General features: G+C 39.3%; 1 long non-coding RNA gene across 1 annotated transcript; it reads left to right on the top strand.

The window, feature by feature from the left end:
- The first annotated feature begins 913 nt into the window (after positions 1–913).
- LOC141609063 (uncharacterized) lies at positions 914–1,636 on the top strand. Its single transcript, XR_012527177.1, has 3 exons — positions 914–1,078; positions 1,179–1,295; positions 1,398–1,636. It is a non-coding gene; the product is annotated as an uncharacterized LOC141609063 (long non-coding RNA).
- The last annotated feature ends 12,928 nt before the right edge of the window (positions 1,637–14,564 follow it).

Genomic DNA, 14,564 nt, shown 5'->3' with positions numbered 1-14,564 from the left:
AAAGTATACATATCAAAATTTGGTAACACTTGTTTATTAGGTTTTATTTTTTCTTTTATACTTGTTTTTTCTTTTATACTTGTTTATTAGGTTTTATTTTTTTGTATCTTATAATAATTATCCTGTAATATTTGCTAACACTTCTTATTCAATTGTAGTACACATGGCTCCTGGAGGAAATAGGCAGCGCGGAGGCTATAGTGAGGGAGGTAGTAGCTCCAGGAGAGCAGAGGAGGAGGACGTTGACCGTTCTACTACGGAGGTGAGTGAGGAGGAGGAGGAGGAGGAGGAGGTTGGTGTACCCCGACATACTGACGGCAGGATGATCCTTGATCCGAATGGTCTTTGGTAATTTTGTATTCATTCTATTTTGTAATTTTTTTATTTAGTAATAAATGACTTTTTTTAGACATATGTTAATTATACATTTTTTTTTTTCCTATATGATTATGTTTTTAACATGTTTGATTTCAGGTTTAGAAGTCAAACAGTTGTTCGTGGTGTGACTAATAGCACCCAAGAGAACATGACACACGGCGTTACTTGTTGGAGTAACGCTAGTGATGAAGATAAGGAGATGTGGTTCAACAACTTAGGGTATCTATTTATAAAATATATATTATTAAATATAATTTATTTATTCTTTTTACCTTATTATTAATTTGTTTCTCATCTATGTGTTTACTTTTTGTAGCGTGTGTTCTATTGGCCAACCAACCTTGAGCGCCTAGTTTGGCAAAGGTATAATGACATTGGCAAGAAGAGGCTAAGGGACAACATGTATAAGGTGTCTAGGAGGAAGAAGGCGCCATCTTTCGTGAAAGGTATTTAGTTTCTTTTAATACCCGTAATTAGTTAAAATTCATTACATATTTTGAAAATATATTAATTAATAATTGTTATTTTATTGATTATAGGTTCGTCATATGAGGAATATACCAAGTACCGGAACAGTCCTGAGTTCAAGGAAGCATCGGCCCGGAACAAGATCAACGGGAAAAGAGGAGATAAGGACGCGGAAGTTGAGCCTACTCATTATGGAGGGTCTCAATCTTTTCATGATCGTGTGGTGTTAGATGTAAGTTATTTGTCTTAGCTTTTAATTTAATAGTCTTCTAATTTAATTAGTCTCATTAATTATCATGTTTGAGTAACAATTTCCTTTTTTTTCCCGGAAGACCAAGAAGAATAAGGGCAAGGTACCCACGATTGTTGATCTCTTTGTTGACACTCACGCAAAGAAGACAAGCAAGGGCAAGTTGATCTTCGCAAAGGAAAAAGATCAACAGTTATATGTAAGTGTCAAAAAATAAAAATTTCTTAGCTTTTTAAAGTATATGTTTTATCAATTTTTAGATAAGTAACCTCTAACCATTAATGTTTTATCAATTTTTTAGGAACAATTCCTTGTCCGTAGGAAGAACAACCCGGAAATTGATGACAATGAGCTATGGTTTGATCTTGTTGAGGGGTTCCAAAGAGGAGATGTGTATGGAGCCGGGTCGGCAAAGGAGATTTTCTACCCTCCTACAAGAAGAAGAGGGTCAATTTCCTCCCAACAACAACCTTATACCCCAAGTGTCGTGAGTGTGCTCCAAGCTCAATTAGCCGCCAGGGAGAGGCAGGATGCCGAGAGGAAGAGGCGGGATGCCGAGAGAGATGATGAAATTAGGAGGATGAAGGAGGAAATGGAACGGATGAACTCCTTCTTCGCCAATTGCAACACTGGGTGGCGCCCGCAACCAAAGGATCCTAGAGATCCTGATTATGGAGGTGGTAGTGGAGCGGGAGCAAGTTTCCCTGTTATGTAGTAGAACTCGTAGTTATGTAGTAGAACTCGTAGTTATTCCCGGATAATGTTAGATGACCAAAACTCGTAGAACTCATAGTTGTGTGTATGGAACTTGATTTTCTTTATCAAGTTTGGTTGTGTTGGCTTCCCATGTGTTCTCTGCTGGTTGTGTTGGTTTATTTGCAGGTTTTACGTATTTGGCTAGGTCAAAAACGATTTTTAGGCAATAAAACATGTAAATTTGGCGACGGACACTGGGCATTTGGCGACGGAATTCCGTCGCTAACCTTCTGACCATAATTTAATTTCAGGGACATTGGCGACGGAAAACAGTGCAAATGGCGACCAAATTCATCGCCAAAATGGCGACCAAATTGTCGCCAAAATGGCGACCAAATTCCGTCGCCTTTTATGAGAATATGGAGATGACGTGGACTTTTTAAAAGCGACTAATGGCAGTCGCTAAAAAGGCGACTAATGGTAGTCGCCAATTTTGGCGACGAATTTCGGTCGCCCGCTTTAAAAAAATATCGTCGCCAAAATTGGCGACGAAGACCAGTCGCCAAAAGCGACTAAACCTAGCTACGAAGTGCGGGCGACGGGCCTTAGTCGCTTTATTCTAAATGGCGACTATTCTCAGTCGCCTTATATGGTCGCCAATTACCTTATTTGTTGTAGTGTATGTCTCTTTCACCTTCAGCCCAATCCACACAGTTGTTTTCCTATTCCAACGGCACTGTCCCCTTCTCGGTAATACGACCTTGGCGGTGCAGAATTGGAAGTAGTAGGAGACGGTTAGATTCATTCGCAACCCATAAATGTGGGCCTACCCGCTGATCATCGTGATCAAACCAGAGTCTCGAAGAGTCATTGTTATAGAATGCCCGCTCAAGTTTGCGAGCCTTATGAGAGCTTTCCCGCTCCTCATCCACGCCAAACTCAATGAGGGCGCACCGCCCGAAGCCATCATGCGCATTATTGTCCGGGTAGATAGTTTGAACCAAATTTAATCCGGCTAACCGAATCAAACCTATTAACCAGTCAAGGCTATACGAGAGTATAGCCTTTCCATGCCCGTCCTCTGTATACGGGAGATTGTGAATGATGCACGTAAAGGGTTTAGCGTACATAAATCTACTTGGGGGTTCTGCAAGAGGTTCATATGATGCTTCATCATCATCATCATCAGCGGATGAATAATATGAACCACTATAAGTTGATGAACACGAGATAATCAATGTGGAAAATTAATGGAGGACTTAACAAGTTAAGAATTGGAATGTTCAAACGGATTAAAATTCTACTTATAATGAGTTTGGGTTGTATTGGAAACGGCATAATAAGATAGTAAGAATTAGAACCGGTATAATAATAAGATAAGAATTGGAAACTTAACAAGTTAAGAATTGGAAAGTGGAAACAGTACAAGTTAAATAAGAATCGGTCAACTCTACCGTGTTAAACATATTAGCTTACAACGGTTATCAAAAAACCGTTGTACAATTAGTAAAAATACAACGGTTATCAAAAAAACTGTTGTCCAATTAGTAACAACAAAACGGTTATCAAAAAACCGTTGTCCAATGACTAAAAACACAACGGTATTGATTTGACTAATGCATGCCTTGTAATTTTTACTTTTTCTGATTCAAAGTTGCAGTATTGCGTGTTTGAACATATGTATAATACAAAATGATAACGGTTCTTTGTTAAGCCTTTATCATATTACATATATCAACAACGGTTAGATAGAACCCGTTTTAAAAAAAATTGTTTAATTATCTGTGATTTTCTAGTGTTTGTGATTTGACTAATGCATGCCCTGTAATTTTTACTTTTTCTGATTCAAAGTTGCAGTATTGATTGTTTGACCGTATGTATAACACAAAATGATAACGGTTCTTTGTTAAGCGGTTATCATATTTCATATATCAACAACGGTTATTGTAAATCCGTTGTCATATTACACCAATAAACAACTGTTTTTCTTATAAACGTTGTAAATACAGATCCACTGTGAAAACTGAAAACTTTGTGGTTTTACCAATGCATGCCCTATTATTATTGGTTGTTTGACCATAATTCACCTCATGCATGCATGCACAATTAATACAAGTTTGAATGTAACGTATTGATGAAATTAATCTAATTAATTATAGCTTTATTATACTATAAATAGCATCACATTTGCAGTAACAATAAGAATCACTTTATTATTACTAACCTTTCTACTTCACTTTTTAAATAATATACATATACATACATATCATAATTAAAAGAATGTCGTCGTCTTCATCATCTGCAGTCGCACCTCCTCAACAATCGGTAACCCGCTATATCAACCCGATTACGTGCATAATTCACAATCTCCCAGTCATACGCGATGCTGCTGGGAAGCCAGCTTCTAAGTCTCTTAACTCATTGAGGGACATCCTCATTGAGAATGGGTTTTCAAATGTTAGGGCAATCCACACGGCTTGGATTTTTGGTCGTGGGTTTCTTGGATATGCTCTGATCGTGTTTTGAGGGGATGGTCTTGACGATTTTCGCCAACCAAAACAACTCGCTGCAAGGTATGAATCACGTGACCATCAAAGGGGAAAAAGTGACTTTTATGGCGATGACCTTAAGGATCGTTATGTACACGCTGGGCCTTACTTATGGGTTGCCACCACTGAGGACGCTCATCTGATGAGAAGGTTCATATCGTACATGTTTAGTAATGTACCGAAATCATGGGAAAATGAAGAAGTGCCTCATTTTGATCATCGTCTTGATGCCGATGTAGTAAGCTTGATTTATAATCAAGTTTATCCTCAGTACCCACTTCCTAGTCAAACTCCTTTTAGGGTGTTTAATTAATTTACTAATTAGTTAGCTGTTTGTTTTTGTGGGTTTTTATTTTTTCTTGTGTTTCCTTTTCTTCCCTTGTTGTACTGTTTTTTTTTCGCCATTGTATAATATGCTCGTTTTAATATATAGTTCTACTCTTTATTACATGCAAATGCTTATTAACATAGATTTTAAATAACTTACGAACAGATAAATGAATAAAACAGTAACATATAATATATTGACAACGGTAGTGCATAAGAACCGTGTTAGAATATAAACACCTCTAAAAATAAATGGAAATTGGAAGATATTAATAAGATAATTACAACGGTTCTTATAAGAACCGTGTTAAATTATGCAATTGTTGAATAACATATTTTAAATAACCTTCTTTGTAACACTCCCATTTATCCAGGAGCCTTTAGCTAGACATTCCCAAATAAATAGGACTGTTACCGTCTCGGTTTCCCGAGTTAGTGAATAACAAAGTCCAACTCGCCAAAGTACTTTAAATTAAAACTTAATGATTACATGTTTATTACAACTTAACCAACTAAAACTTAATATAAAATATTTACAACTCACAGCGAAAATAAATAAAGAGATGAACTAATCCAAGTGATCTAGACAGCAACTATGGCCCAAGTCAAGCTCACGTCCCAAATGCTCCCAAGTCAGCTAATCTTTAGTACCTGTCAAATCTGCTCCCCATAAAACGGTTCACCGCAGGTGTTCACGAATACACAGTCAACCACGAGGTTGAGTAGGAATAAACTAAACAACAATAATAATCCAACCAAATTAAACATCCTTCAAGTTCTCATCACTTCATTCGTACAACTTACTTACATCACTGGCAGTAGCACAACTCCCTTAACACCGTGCTATGCTCAACTCAACTGGCAGTGGTACTTTCATACCATGCTCAACTGGCAGTAGTACCCTCCGTACTATACACAACTGGCAGTAGTAATTACTTACTATGCACAACTATCACTGGCAGTAGTAATTACTTACTATGCACGCACATATGGCAGTAACGATTGCTCATTATGCACAACTGGCAGTAACACCCTTCGTGGTACGCTCAACTGAATAATCAACTCTCCAACAATCAAATATAACCAACAACAAAAACTCAATAACAATCCCGTCATACAGCTTCGTCAACAGCTACACATATACTCCATCTCCAATAATAAATCACAATATTAACGTTAATCTCATCGACCGTCACAATTAAATATTCATTCACTTAACAATAAAACCCGAGTTGAGTAGGAAATTCCTACCTGGCAGTAAATCCCATAAAAGTAATCCGAGTAAATAGAAATCCAATTAGTACAGCTTCTCACAACTCCGTCACCTAGACAAGTAATTATTATAATTACTAATTATATATTTTATTCGAGTAATTTCATTAATTATAAATTAATTAATTAATTACGTTAATTATAATCTCGTATAATATAATTCAAAACCCGTTTCAAGCTACACAAACTAAATCCATGTTCAACCCGTGTTAAATAATTAAAATAATTATAAAACAATTTTACGATTAATCCGGAGTTATTATACTTAAATCCGACTTTTCAAAACTCGTGTCAACACCCAAATAAACCCGACTAATCCACTCCAACAATATAATAATGTGTATGGTCACGTGTAAAAACAGTTATATACAACATAACACCACGCATCCCTCATCACCCCATGACAACGCACGACACCACCCCTGCAACCACCGGACCCCACGGCAGCCACCAGCCCTGGCACCACCGTGTACCAACCTCACCAACACGCCCTAACTACAACCACAAGCAACACTCATAAACATCATACACTCGGCTTCATAATCAACCAACACCATCACCGCACAATTCCGTCACCAACAGTCACCACCGTCCCCACCGTACCTAGCACCACAAAAACCCCTGTCCTATACTCCACCACCCCGGCCAACGACAACATAACACGACCCATAATGCACAACCACAAACTCACGACACCCCATAAAAACCCATATAAAATCAGTCCCTTATCGACCACCATACGCCACCACCGTGGTCTCCCTTGACCCAAGGTGGGGCTAGCAGCAGCGCGGACACTAGATATCGAGTCGACAACCCCTACTATGCCTATACTTTAACGCTTTAAGACAACAACCATTTCCTTAATCTTGTAATCAAATCTCTAGTGTAGTTAATATCAATCAAATCTCTCTTTAATCTTGTAATCAACATTTAATCAAGTTTTAATACAAATCTCATTTCCTTAATCTCTCTTTTGTTCATCTTTCATTTTGGGTAATTAAAGATTATTTGGGTTATTATTGGGAGATTGACAACCTTCCAATCAATCATCAAGTACTTCTATTATTCTTTGCTTTATTATTGGAATTATTAGTAGGTATAATTCTCTTAATCCCTTTTTAATTATTGTTAATTATCTTCATTTATTCATCATGTTTCACTTTGTTGGTATGATTGACAACCTTGCTAGCATGTTCAACATGATAATGAGTGAGTAGTTTCCTTAGCTAGGGTTAATGGGTAATTAGGGGAAACCAACATGGGGGATGATTCATGCTTAAATTAATATGTTTTCATAGTTTATTTGCTTGCTTGTTGTGATCTCAACTTATGCACATGTTATGTTTGATGAAATGCGAGCCTATGAATCCTTGCATTTTTTACCCATCTCCTATCTTTTCAATGAGACTTGTAAGACATAAACCAACTCGAGGTCTCATTAGACCATGCATATAGTTGAGTAGGGAAGATTAAGTCGACTTGTAGGTGTTGTACAATCTAATCGATTCGGCTCCGGGACCCAAACTTTCCTAAGATTGTAAGATATAAACCAACTCGATCCATCACAACAATAATTGCTTGCTTATAATTTGAGAATATGTTTGTATGATCAATTCCCATGAATCCCCTATGATCCCATGACACCCTAGTGCCTTTTATCAATTGTTTACATCCCTTTTTAATCATCTTGCTTGTTTACTTTCGTTGCTATTTTAGTTTAGTGATCTTCTACTTCAAACCCCAAATTGTGACACCCCTAGACACCGCTAGTTGCAATTGAAAATCTCATCTCAATTCCCGTCCCTTGGGATCCGACCTTTACTTGCCTCTTTACTAATTGTAGAGTTGTTTGTGGAGTTATAAATTGTGTTTTGGTCTAGGTGCTCCTAACGACAAGTACCGAAAACTTAACCTCCTAAGAGAGTGCGACCAAAAATGGCGCCGTTGCCGAGGGCGGTGATAACTTGATTTAGATTTTCTTATATTGTTATTAGTTGTGTCTTTATTTGCCTTGGGGAAGTAAAACTCCTCAATGTTTGTTCTAATTGTTTTCAAGTTGTTCGATATTTTGCAAGATGGACCTTATAGATTGTTTTGTAGAGGACCACTTAAATATACCTTTCTTCAAAGACCCCATGCAAGCATTGGAAGCCTTGGAAGCAAGTGAGGCTAAAAATATGTATTGGGAATTGGAGGTAGATCTTTTTGAGGCCGCTCTAGCCAACAAAGAACTTACTCATGAGCAATCCGAATTAGTGCATAACATTCTTTTGGAAGCATACAAACCTATAGAAAATGATCAATCCATCCTAGAAGACATCTTACAAGCTCAAGAGCAAGAGGAATTCGTCATGGAATTTGAGTGTGATGAGGTTGATGAGAACGAAGAACAAGTTGAATATGCCATGAGAATGGAGTGTCTAATGGAAATGGAGCAAATTCTCAATGAACCTTCAAAGGAGGAAAGTGAGGTACAAACCCCTACTTTAAAAACCCTTCCCCCAAATTTGAAATATGCTTACCTTGATGAATCAAAGACCAAACCCGTGATTGTTAATGATAGACTTGATGAAATCCAATTGGGAAAATTGCTTGATGTGTTAAAACAACATGAAAAAGCTATAGGTTATAGTCTAGATGACCTTAAGGGAATAAGTCCCAACTTTTGTATGCATAGAATTCATCTAGAGGAGGACCATAGACCTACCATCCAATCTCAAAGGAGATTAAACCCCCACATGCAAGAAGTTGTCAAGGGAGAGGTTATGAAATTACTTGATGCGGGAATCATATATCCCATATCGGACTCTTTGTGGGTTAGCCCCGTTCAAGTGGTACCTAAGAAAGGAGGTACCACGGTGGTGACAAACGAAAAGAATGAGCTAATACCCACAAGGAAGATCACCGGTTGGCGTATGTGCATTGACTATCGAAAATTGAATTCCGCAACAAGAAAGGATCATTTCACCCTACCATTCATTGACCAAATGCTTGAGAGGTTAGCCTCCAACAAATTCTTTTGTTACCTTGACGGGTATTCGGGATTCTTCCAAATCCTTATACACCCGGATGACCAACATAAGACCACCTTCACATGACCTTATGGTACTTTTGCATATAGGAGGAAGTCTTTTGGCTTATGTAATGCCCCCGCCACTTTCCAAAGATGCATGATGAGTTTCTTCTCCGACTACCTAGAGACCATAATGGAAGTTTTTATGGATGATTTTAGCGTTTATGGAAAGGACTTTGACTCATGTTTGCATAATCTTTCTCTTGTATTGCAAAAATGTGAAGATGTTAGTCTTGTTTTAAATTGGGAAAAGTGTCACTTCATGGTCAATGAAGGAATTGTTTGGGTCATTTAATTTCGGAAAAGGGCATCGAGGTCGATAAAGCTAAGGTTGAGGTGATAGAGAAACTCCCACCTCCCGTGAATGTTAGAGGGGTGAGAAGTTTTCTCGGTCACGCGGGTTTCTATCGCCGTTTCATAAAAGATTTTTCAAAAATAGCGAAACCCCTCAGTCAACTCTTACTTAAAGATGCCCAATTCCATTTCACTGATGAGTGTGTTGAAGCTTTTAATAGAATCAAGGAAGCACTAATCTCGGCACTGATCATTCAACCTCCAAATTGGGAACTACCGTTCGAGATTATGTGTGATGCTAGTAACTACGCCGTTGGAGCGGTTCTTGGCCAACGGGTAGGAAGAGCTCTTCATGCCATCTATTATATAAGCAAGACTCTTGATCCCTCCCAAGTGAACTATGATACCACCGAGAAAGAGCTTCTTGCCATTATCTATGCTTTGGACAAATTCCGTTCCTACTTACTTGGATCCAAAGTGATTGTCTTTTCGGATCACCGTGCTCTCCGGCACCTCTTGATAAAGAAGAAGGCAAAACCAAGGTTGTTGAGATGGATTTTGCTTCTTCAAGAATTCGACTTGGAGATAAGAGACAAGAAAGGAGCCGAAAATGTAGTGGCGGATCACTTGTCAAGGATCCGGTTTCATGATGAACAAGGAGAAACACCGATCAATGACTCATTTCCCGACGATATCTTGATGGACATTCAAACACAACTTGAAAGGCACATCACCCCATGGTTTGCCGATTATGCCAACTATATCGTTGGAAGAATACTCCCTCCAAATTTGAACTACACCAAAGGAAAAGGTTCTTATTCGAAGTAAAGAGGTACTTTTGGGATGACCCAAACCTCTACAAAGAGTGTAGTGATGGGCTCTACTGGAGGTGCATCCCTCAATGGGAAGTCCAAGGAATCTTGGAAGGATGTCACTCATCACCCTACGGTGGGCACCATGGAGCAAGGAGAACCATTGCAAAAATTCTTCAATCAGGCTTCTATTGGCCTACAATGTTCCAAGACACGAGGGAATTCATCATTCATTGTGATGCTTGTCAAAAAACGGGGAATATCTCTTGGAGGAATGAAATGCCACAAAGGGGTATACTAGAGGTGGAGATCTTCGATGTTTGGGGGATCGACTGCCAAGGTCCGTTTGTGACATCCAATGGGAATAAGTATATCCTTGTGGCCGTAGATTACGTCTCAAAGTGGGTGGAGGCAATTACCACTCCAAACGATGATGCAAAGACGGTCACCAAGCTCTTCAAGAAAATAATCTTGCCAAGATTCGGAGTTCCTAGAGCAATCATAAGTGATGGAGGAACGCATTTTCATGAAAAGAAACTCGCATCCCTTTTGACCAAGTATGGTGTTCAACATAGAACCGGCTTGGGATATCATCCTCAAACAAGCGGTCAAGTTGAAGTTTCGAATAGAGAGATCAAGCAAATTCTTGAGAAAGTGGTGAATAAGACCCGAAAAGATTGGAGCACAAAGCTTGATGACGCTCTTTGGGCTTATAGGACGGCCTATAAGACTCCCATAGGAGCCTCCCCTTACAAGCTTGTTTATGGAAAAGCATGCCACTTGCCAATCGAATTGGAGTACAAAGCTTTTTGGGCAATCCGAGCCCTTAACCTTGATCTCAAATTAAGTGGTCAAAAGAGGATGATTCAAATTCAAGAGTTGGAAGAATTCCCACTACAATCTTATGAGAATGCCAAGATCTACAAGGAAATAACAAGATTGCTCCATGACAAAAGGATCAAGCAAAAAGCCTTGCACAAAGGGGATAAAGTCCTTCTATTCAATTCCCGCTATCAACTCTTTTCGGGAAAGTTGAACTCTAGATGGATGGGTCCCTATGTGATCACCGGGGTTGGAAAATATGGGGATTTTGAAATCAAGGCAAAAGATGGAAGCAAATTCAAGGTCAATGGTCAAAGATTGAAGCCATACTATGAGGGAGCATTTATTGGAGAGGTCGAGGTCACCTACCTCGGGCCTCCTCATTCTTGAAGGAATCATCAAAGGGAGAGTTTGGTGGAGTCCTCCCTAAACCACCACTTGTAAATATACTAACCCCTCTAACTTGTATTTATAATTTTGTTGCATTCCTTTTATCATAAACATAAATTCTTTCAATGAGAGTAAGTGAGGGAGGGTCACTAATGATTTTTGATGAAGAAGGAACTAATTTTCAAGTGTGGGGAAGCTTTTATCGGAGTTAAGGAAATCAAAGGGAATCCGCAGCAAGGAACCCGAGCGTCCAGAGAGAGAATCCGCTCGGTTTGTTAAAAGACGACCGTCTTATTGAGAATACGCCCGTCCGGCTAGAATCCGAGCGTCTGAAGATGAATCCGCTCGTCTTTTTGCCAGTGCATCTTAAGAAAAGTTCCTGTAACAGAATCCGCTCGTCTTGTTCCAGAAAAGACGCTCGTCTTGTGCTCGATCCGCTCGTCTTGGCTGTGTCAAATTTTTGCAAAAATTCGCTGTAAGAGAATCCGAGCGTCTGCCCTGGAATCCGCTCATCCCAGAATGACAGAATCCGAGCGTCTTGTGCCCGAGTCCGCTCGTCTTCCTGCGGTCTTCACTCGCGATTTTTCCCAATTCTAATTCACCCCACCACACAATTTGTGACACATCACCCTTCCTTCCACTTGTATTATAAAAACTCACCTCCTTATGACTCCAAAGCATATCCCAAACACTCTTTTATTCCACAAAATCAAAAAGGGCCAAATTTCTAGGGTTTCAAAAGCAACATTCAATCCTTAAGGAGCATCTTCATACTTTGACAAATCAAAAAAATCCAACTCAACAATCAAAGAATGGCACCAAAGGGATCTTCCTTTAGGGATAGAAGAAGACCAAGAGTAAGAGGAAGCTCTTCTACCTCCCACATCAACACCTTAAGGAGGGAGCATGAAGAAATTGTGGATCTTACAAGGCTTGATGACTTCTCAAATGTTGAATTCGTCAATGATGTGCAAAGGCTCGTTTTTCATCGGCTTCTTCGTAAGAACATTCTCCCTACTAAGTTTTTATGTCATAGAACTTTAAGGAAGCTTGGGATTTACCATCAAATGGAAGCCCTTTTTGAGTTGTTTGGCCTCTCTACCCTTTTCCACATGCACGAGCAAACTTACCGATCCCTTGTGCTTGAATTTTTAAGCTTCTTGAAAATCACGACCTTGAATAGAACGATATGCATAGAATTTAGGTTGGAGAGTGTTTCAAGAATGATGACTCTAGTGGAATTTGCTAATGTGCTTGGTCTCGATGTCTCGCCTACCCAGACATCAAAACCGAAGAGATACAGTGTTGCACCCCTATGGAGGGCCATGACCGGCCGAGATTTCATGTACATCAAGCAGTGTCTAGCTTTCCACATTCAAAATCCTATTTTGAGACTTACTTACCGGTTCCTTTCCGGCACCCTCCTTGCTCGCCGAGACCCGGCAATAGTGAACGAACTTGACCTTGTGTTCATGGAGTCTTATCTCGATATCCAAGGAAGGAGTGGGTACCACTTTAATGCGCCTCTTGTGCTACTCGAAAAGTGGTCAAAGTTTAGGAACGGTGATGATGATGGGATGAAACACATTGTTAATGGAGGGCTCATTACAAAGATTGCAAAGCATTTCAATCCAAAATTTAATGAGAATAATGAGTACACTCCTCTTACCGGGAATACAAGGATAAATGAAGACCTTCTTATTGTGCATCATCATTGGATAACCCTTGAGGGGGTTGATAAAAGGGTCAAGTGGATAACAAAAGGAAGTGATCCAATCTACCTACCAATGACCGGACTACCAAAAATCTCACCAAGAAGGGGACCTTTATCACCAATCTCATCCTACCTCATCCCTCCAAACCCAACCCAAGCAAGGCAAGCACCACCACCTCTAAATCCCCAACAACAACAACAACAACAAGAGCAACAACCACAAGATGAGAAAATCAAAGTACCTCCCTACCCTTTTCCATATCAACCGTACAACCACCCTAACCCCTTTATCCTCCCCCGTGATGACTTTGTAACCGGAATTCTTCAAGATTTGCACTTCCGACAATATGAAGCTACAGTGGAGAATTATTATGCACTTTACCCTCAATACCACGATATGATTCAAAAGGGGAAGATTAGTGAGGCGGGAGCATTTCCCTCTTGGGCACAATTGGATATACTCTTCCCCAATTTGGAGAGGGCAAATGAAGGGGCAAACGGGCGACAAGAGGAAGGGAGCGACAAATCTTGCGGTGGGGACACGGTGGAGCTTGGTAGCAAAGAGGATGAGTTCATGGACCCTAATACAAGTGATGCATCCAAGGAAATATGGGATGGTGATCTAGAGGTAGATTACGGCGATCTCTAGAGGATCTCTTCATGGCTAGATGGAGTGGGCGTGAGGCACCCATCTCAAGCTTAAGTGAAGTTTCCTCATCTCCTCTCTTTATTTTCAATTTTCATGAAAGAAGTTTATATTTTGTTAACTCGTACAATATTTGACTTTGTCTTTGGTTGGAGAGTCCTAGCAACATAGAGGACTAACACCTCGGCCCCATTGAGGTGTTCTTATTTCATTGTTCCCGTTTTGAAAATCCAAAATGACAATTTAGTTTCATGCATTGCATCTTGTGTGCATGAACTACCCCAAAATTTGAGACATTAGAAATAATGTCTATCTCGGTTTGGGGAAATACATGCATACGCAACGGGAGGTAATCTAAATTACGCTCTCCGTCATAAACAAAAACCCATGCATCATGTAGTGTAGATTAGTATAGCTTGCATTTAGTATAGAATTCATGCATCATACTTGCATAATTTCCTATCATTTTGGCCATTGAGGACAATGCCCATATTAGTGTGGGGATGGGGAATTCTAACTTAACTTTTATTCAAAAACCCAAAAAAATCAAAAATTTCGAAAAATAAAAAAAAATTGAAAAATTTGAAAATCCAAAAACAAGTTCATTTCCTTTGTAGTGTAGACTTGTATATATTATTGTATATATTGTGTTTGTTCTATCCTTGTTCACATTGATCGACTACGCCACATCCGAGACATGAGGATATTGAAGACTGCATGGTATGATCTTTCCAATATCCTTTTTCCTCTTTATGTTAATGACTGTGTGGCTTTATTTTGATTGATGTGGTATAACAATGTGAATTTAGGACTTGCATTTAGATTATATGGCTTATTAGTTGGTAGAACCATTTACATTAGGATGTTTATATG

The sequence above is a fragment of the Silene latifolia genome, chromosome 10 (genome assembly GCF_048544455.1).
Source record: "Silene latifolia isolate original U9 population chromosome 10, ASM4854445v1, whole genome shotgun sequence".
Classification (NCBI taxonomy): domain Eukaryota; kingdom Viridiplantae; phylum Streptophyta; class Magnoliopsida; order Caryophyllales; family Caryophyllaceae; genus Silene; species Silene latifolia.
Note: the sequence above shows the minus strand (reverse complement) of the source record. Positions and strands in the feature narration are given on the sequence as shown.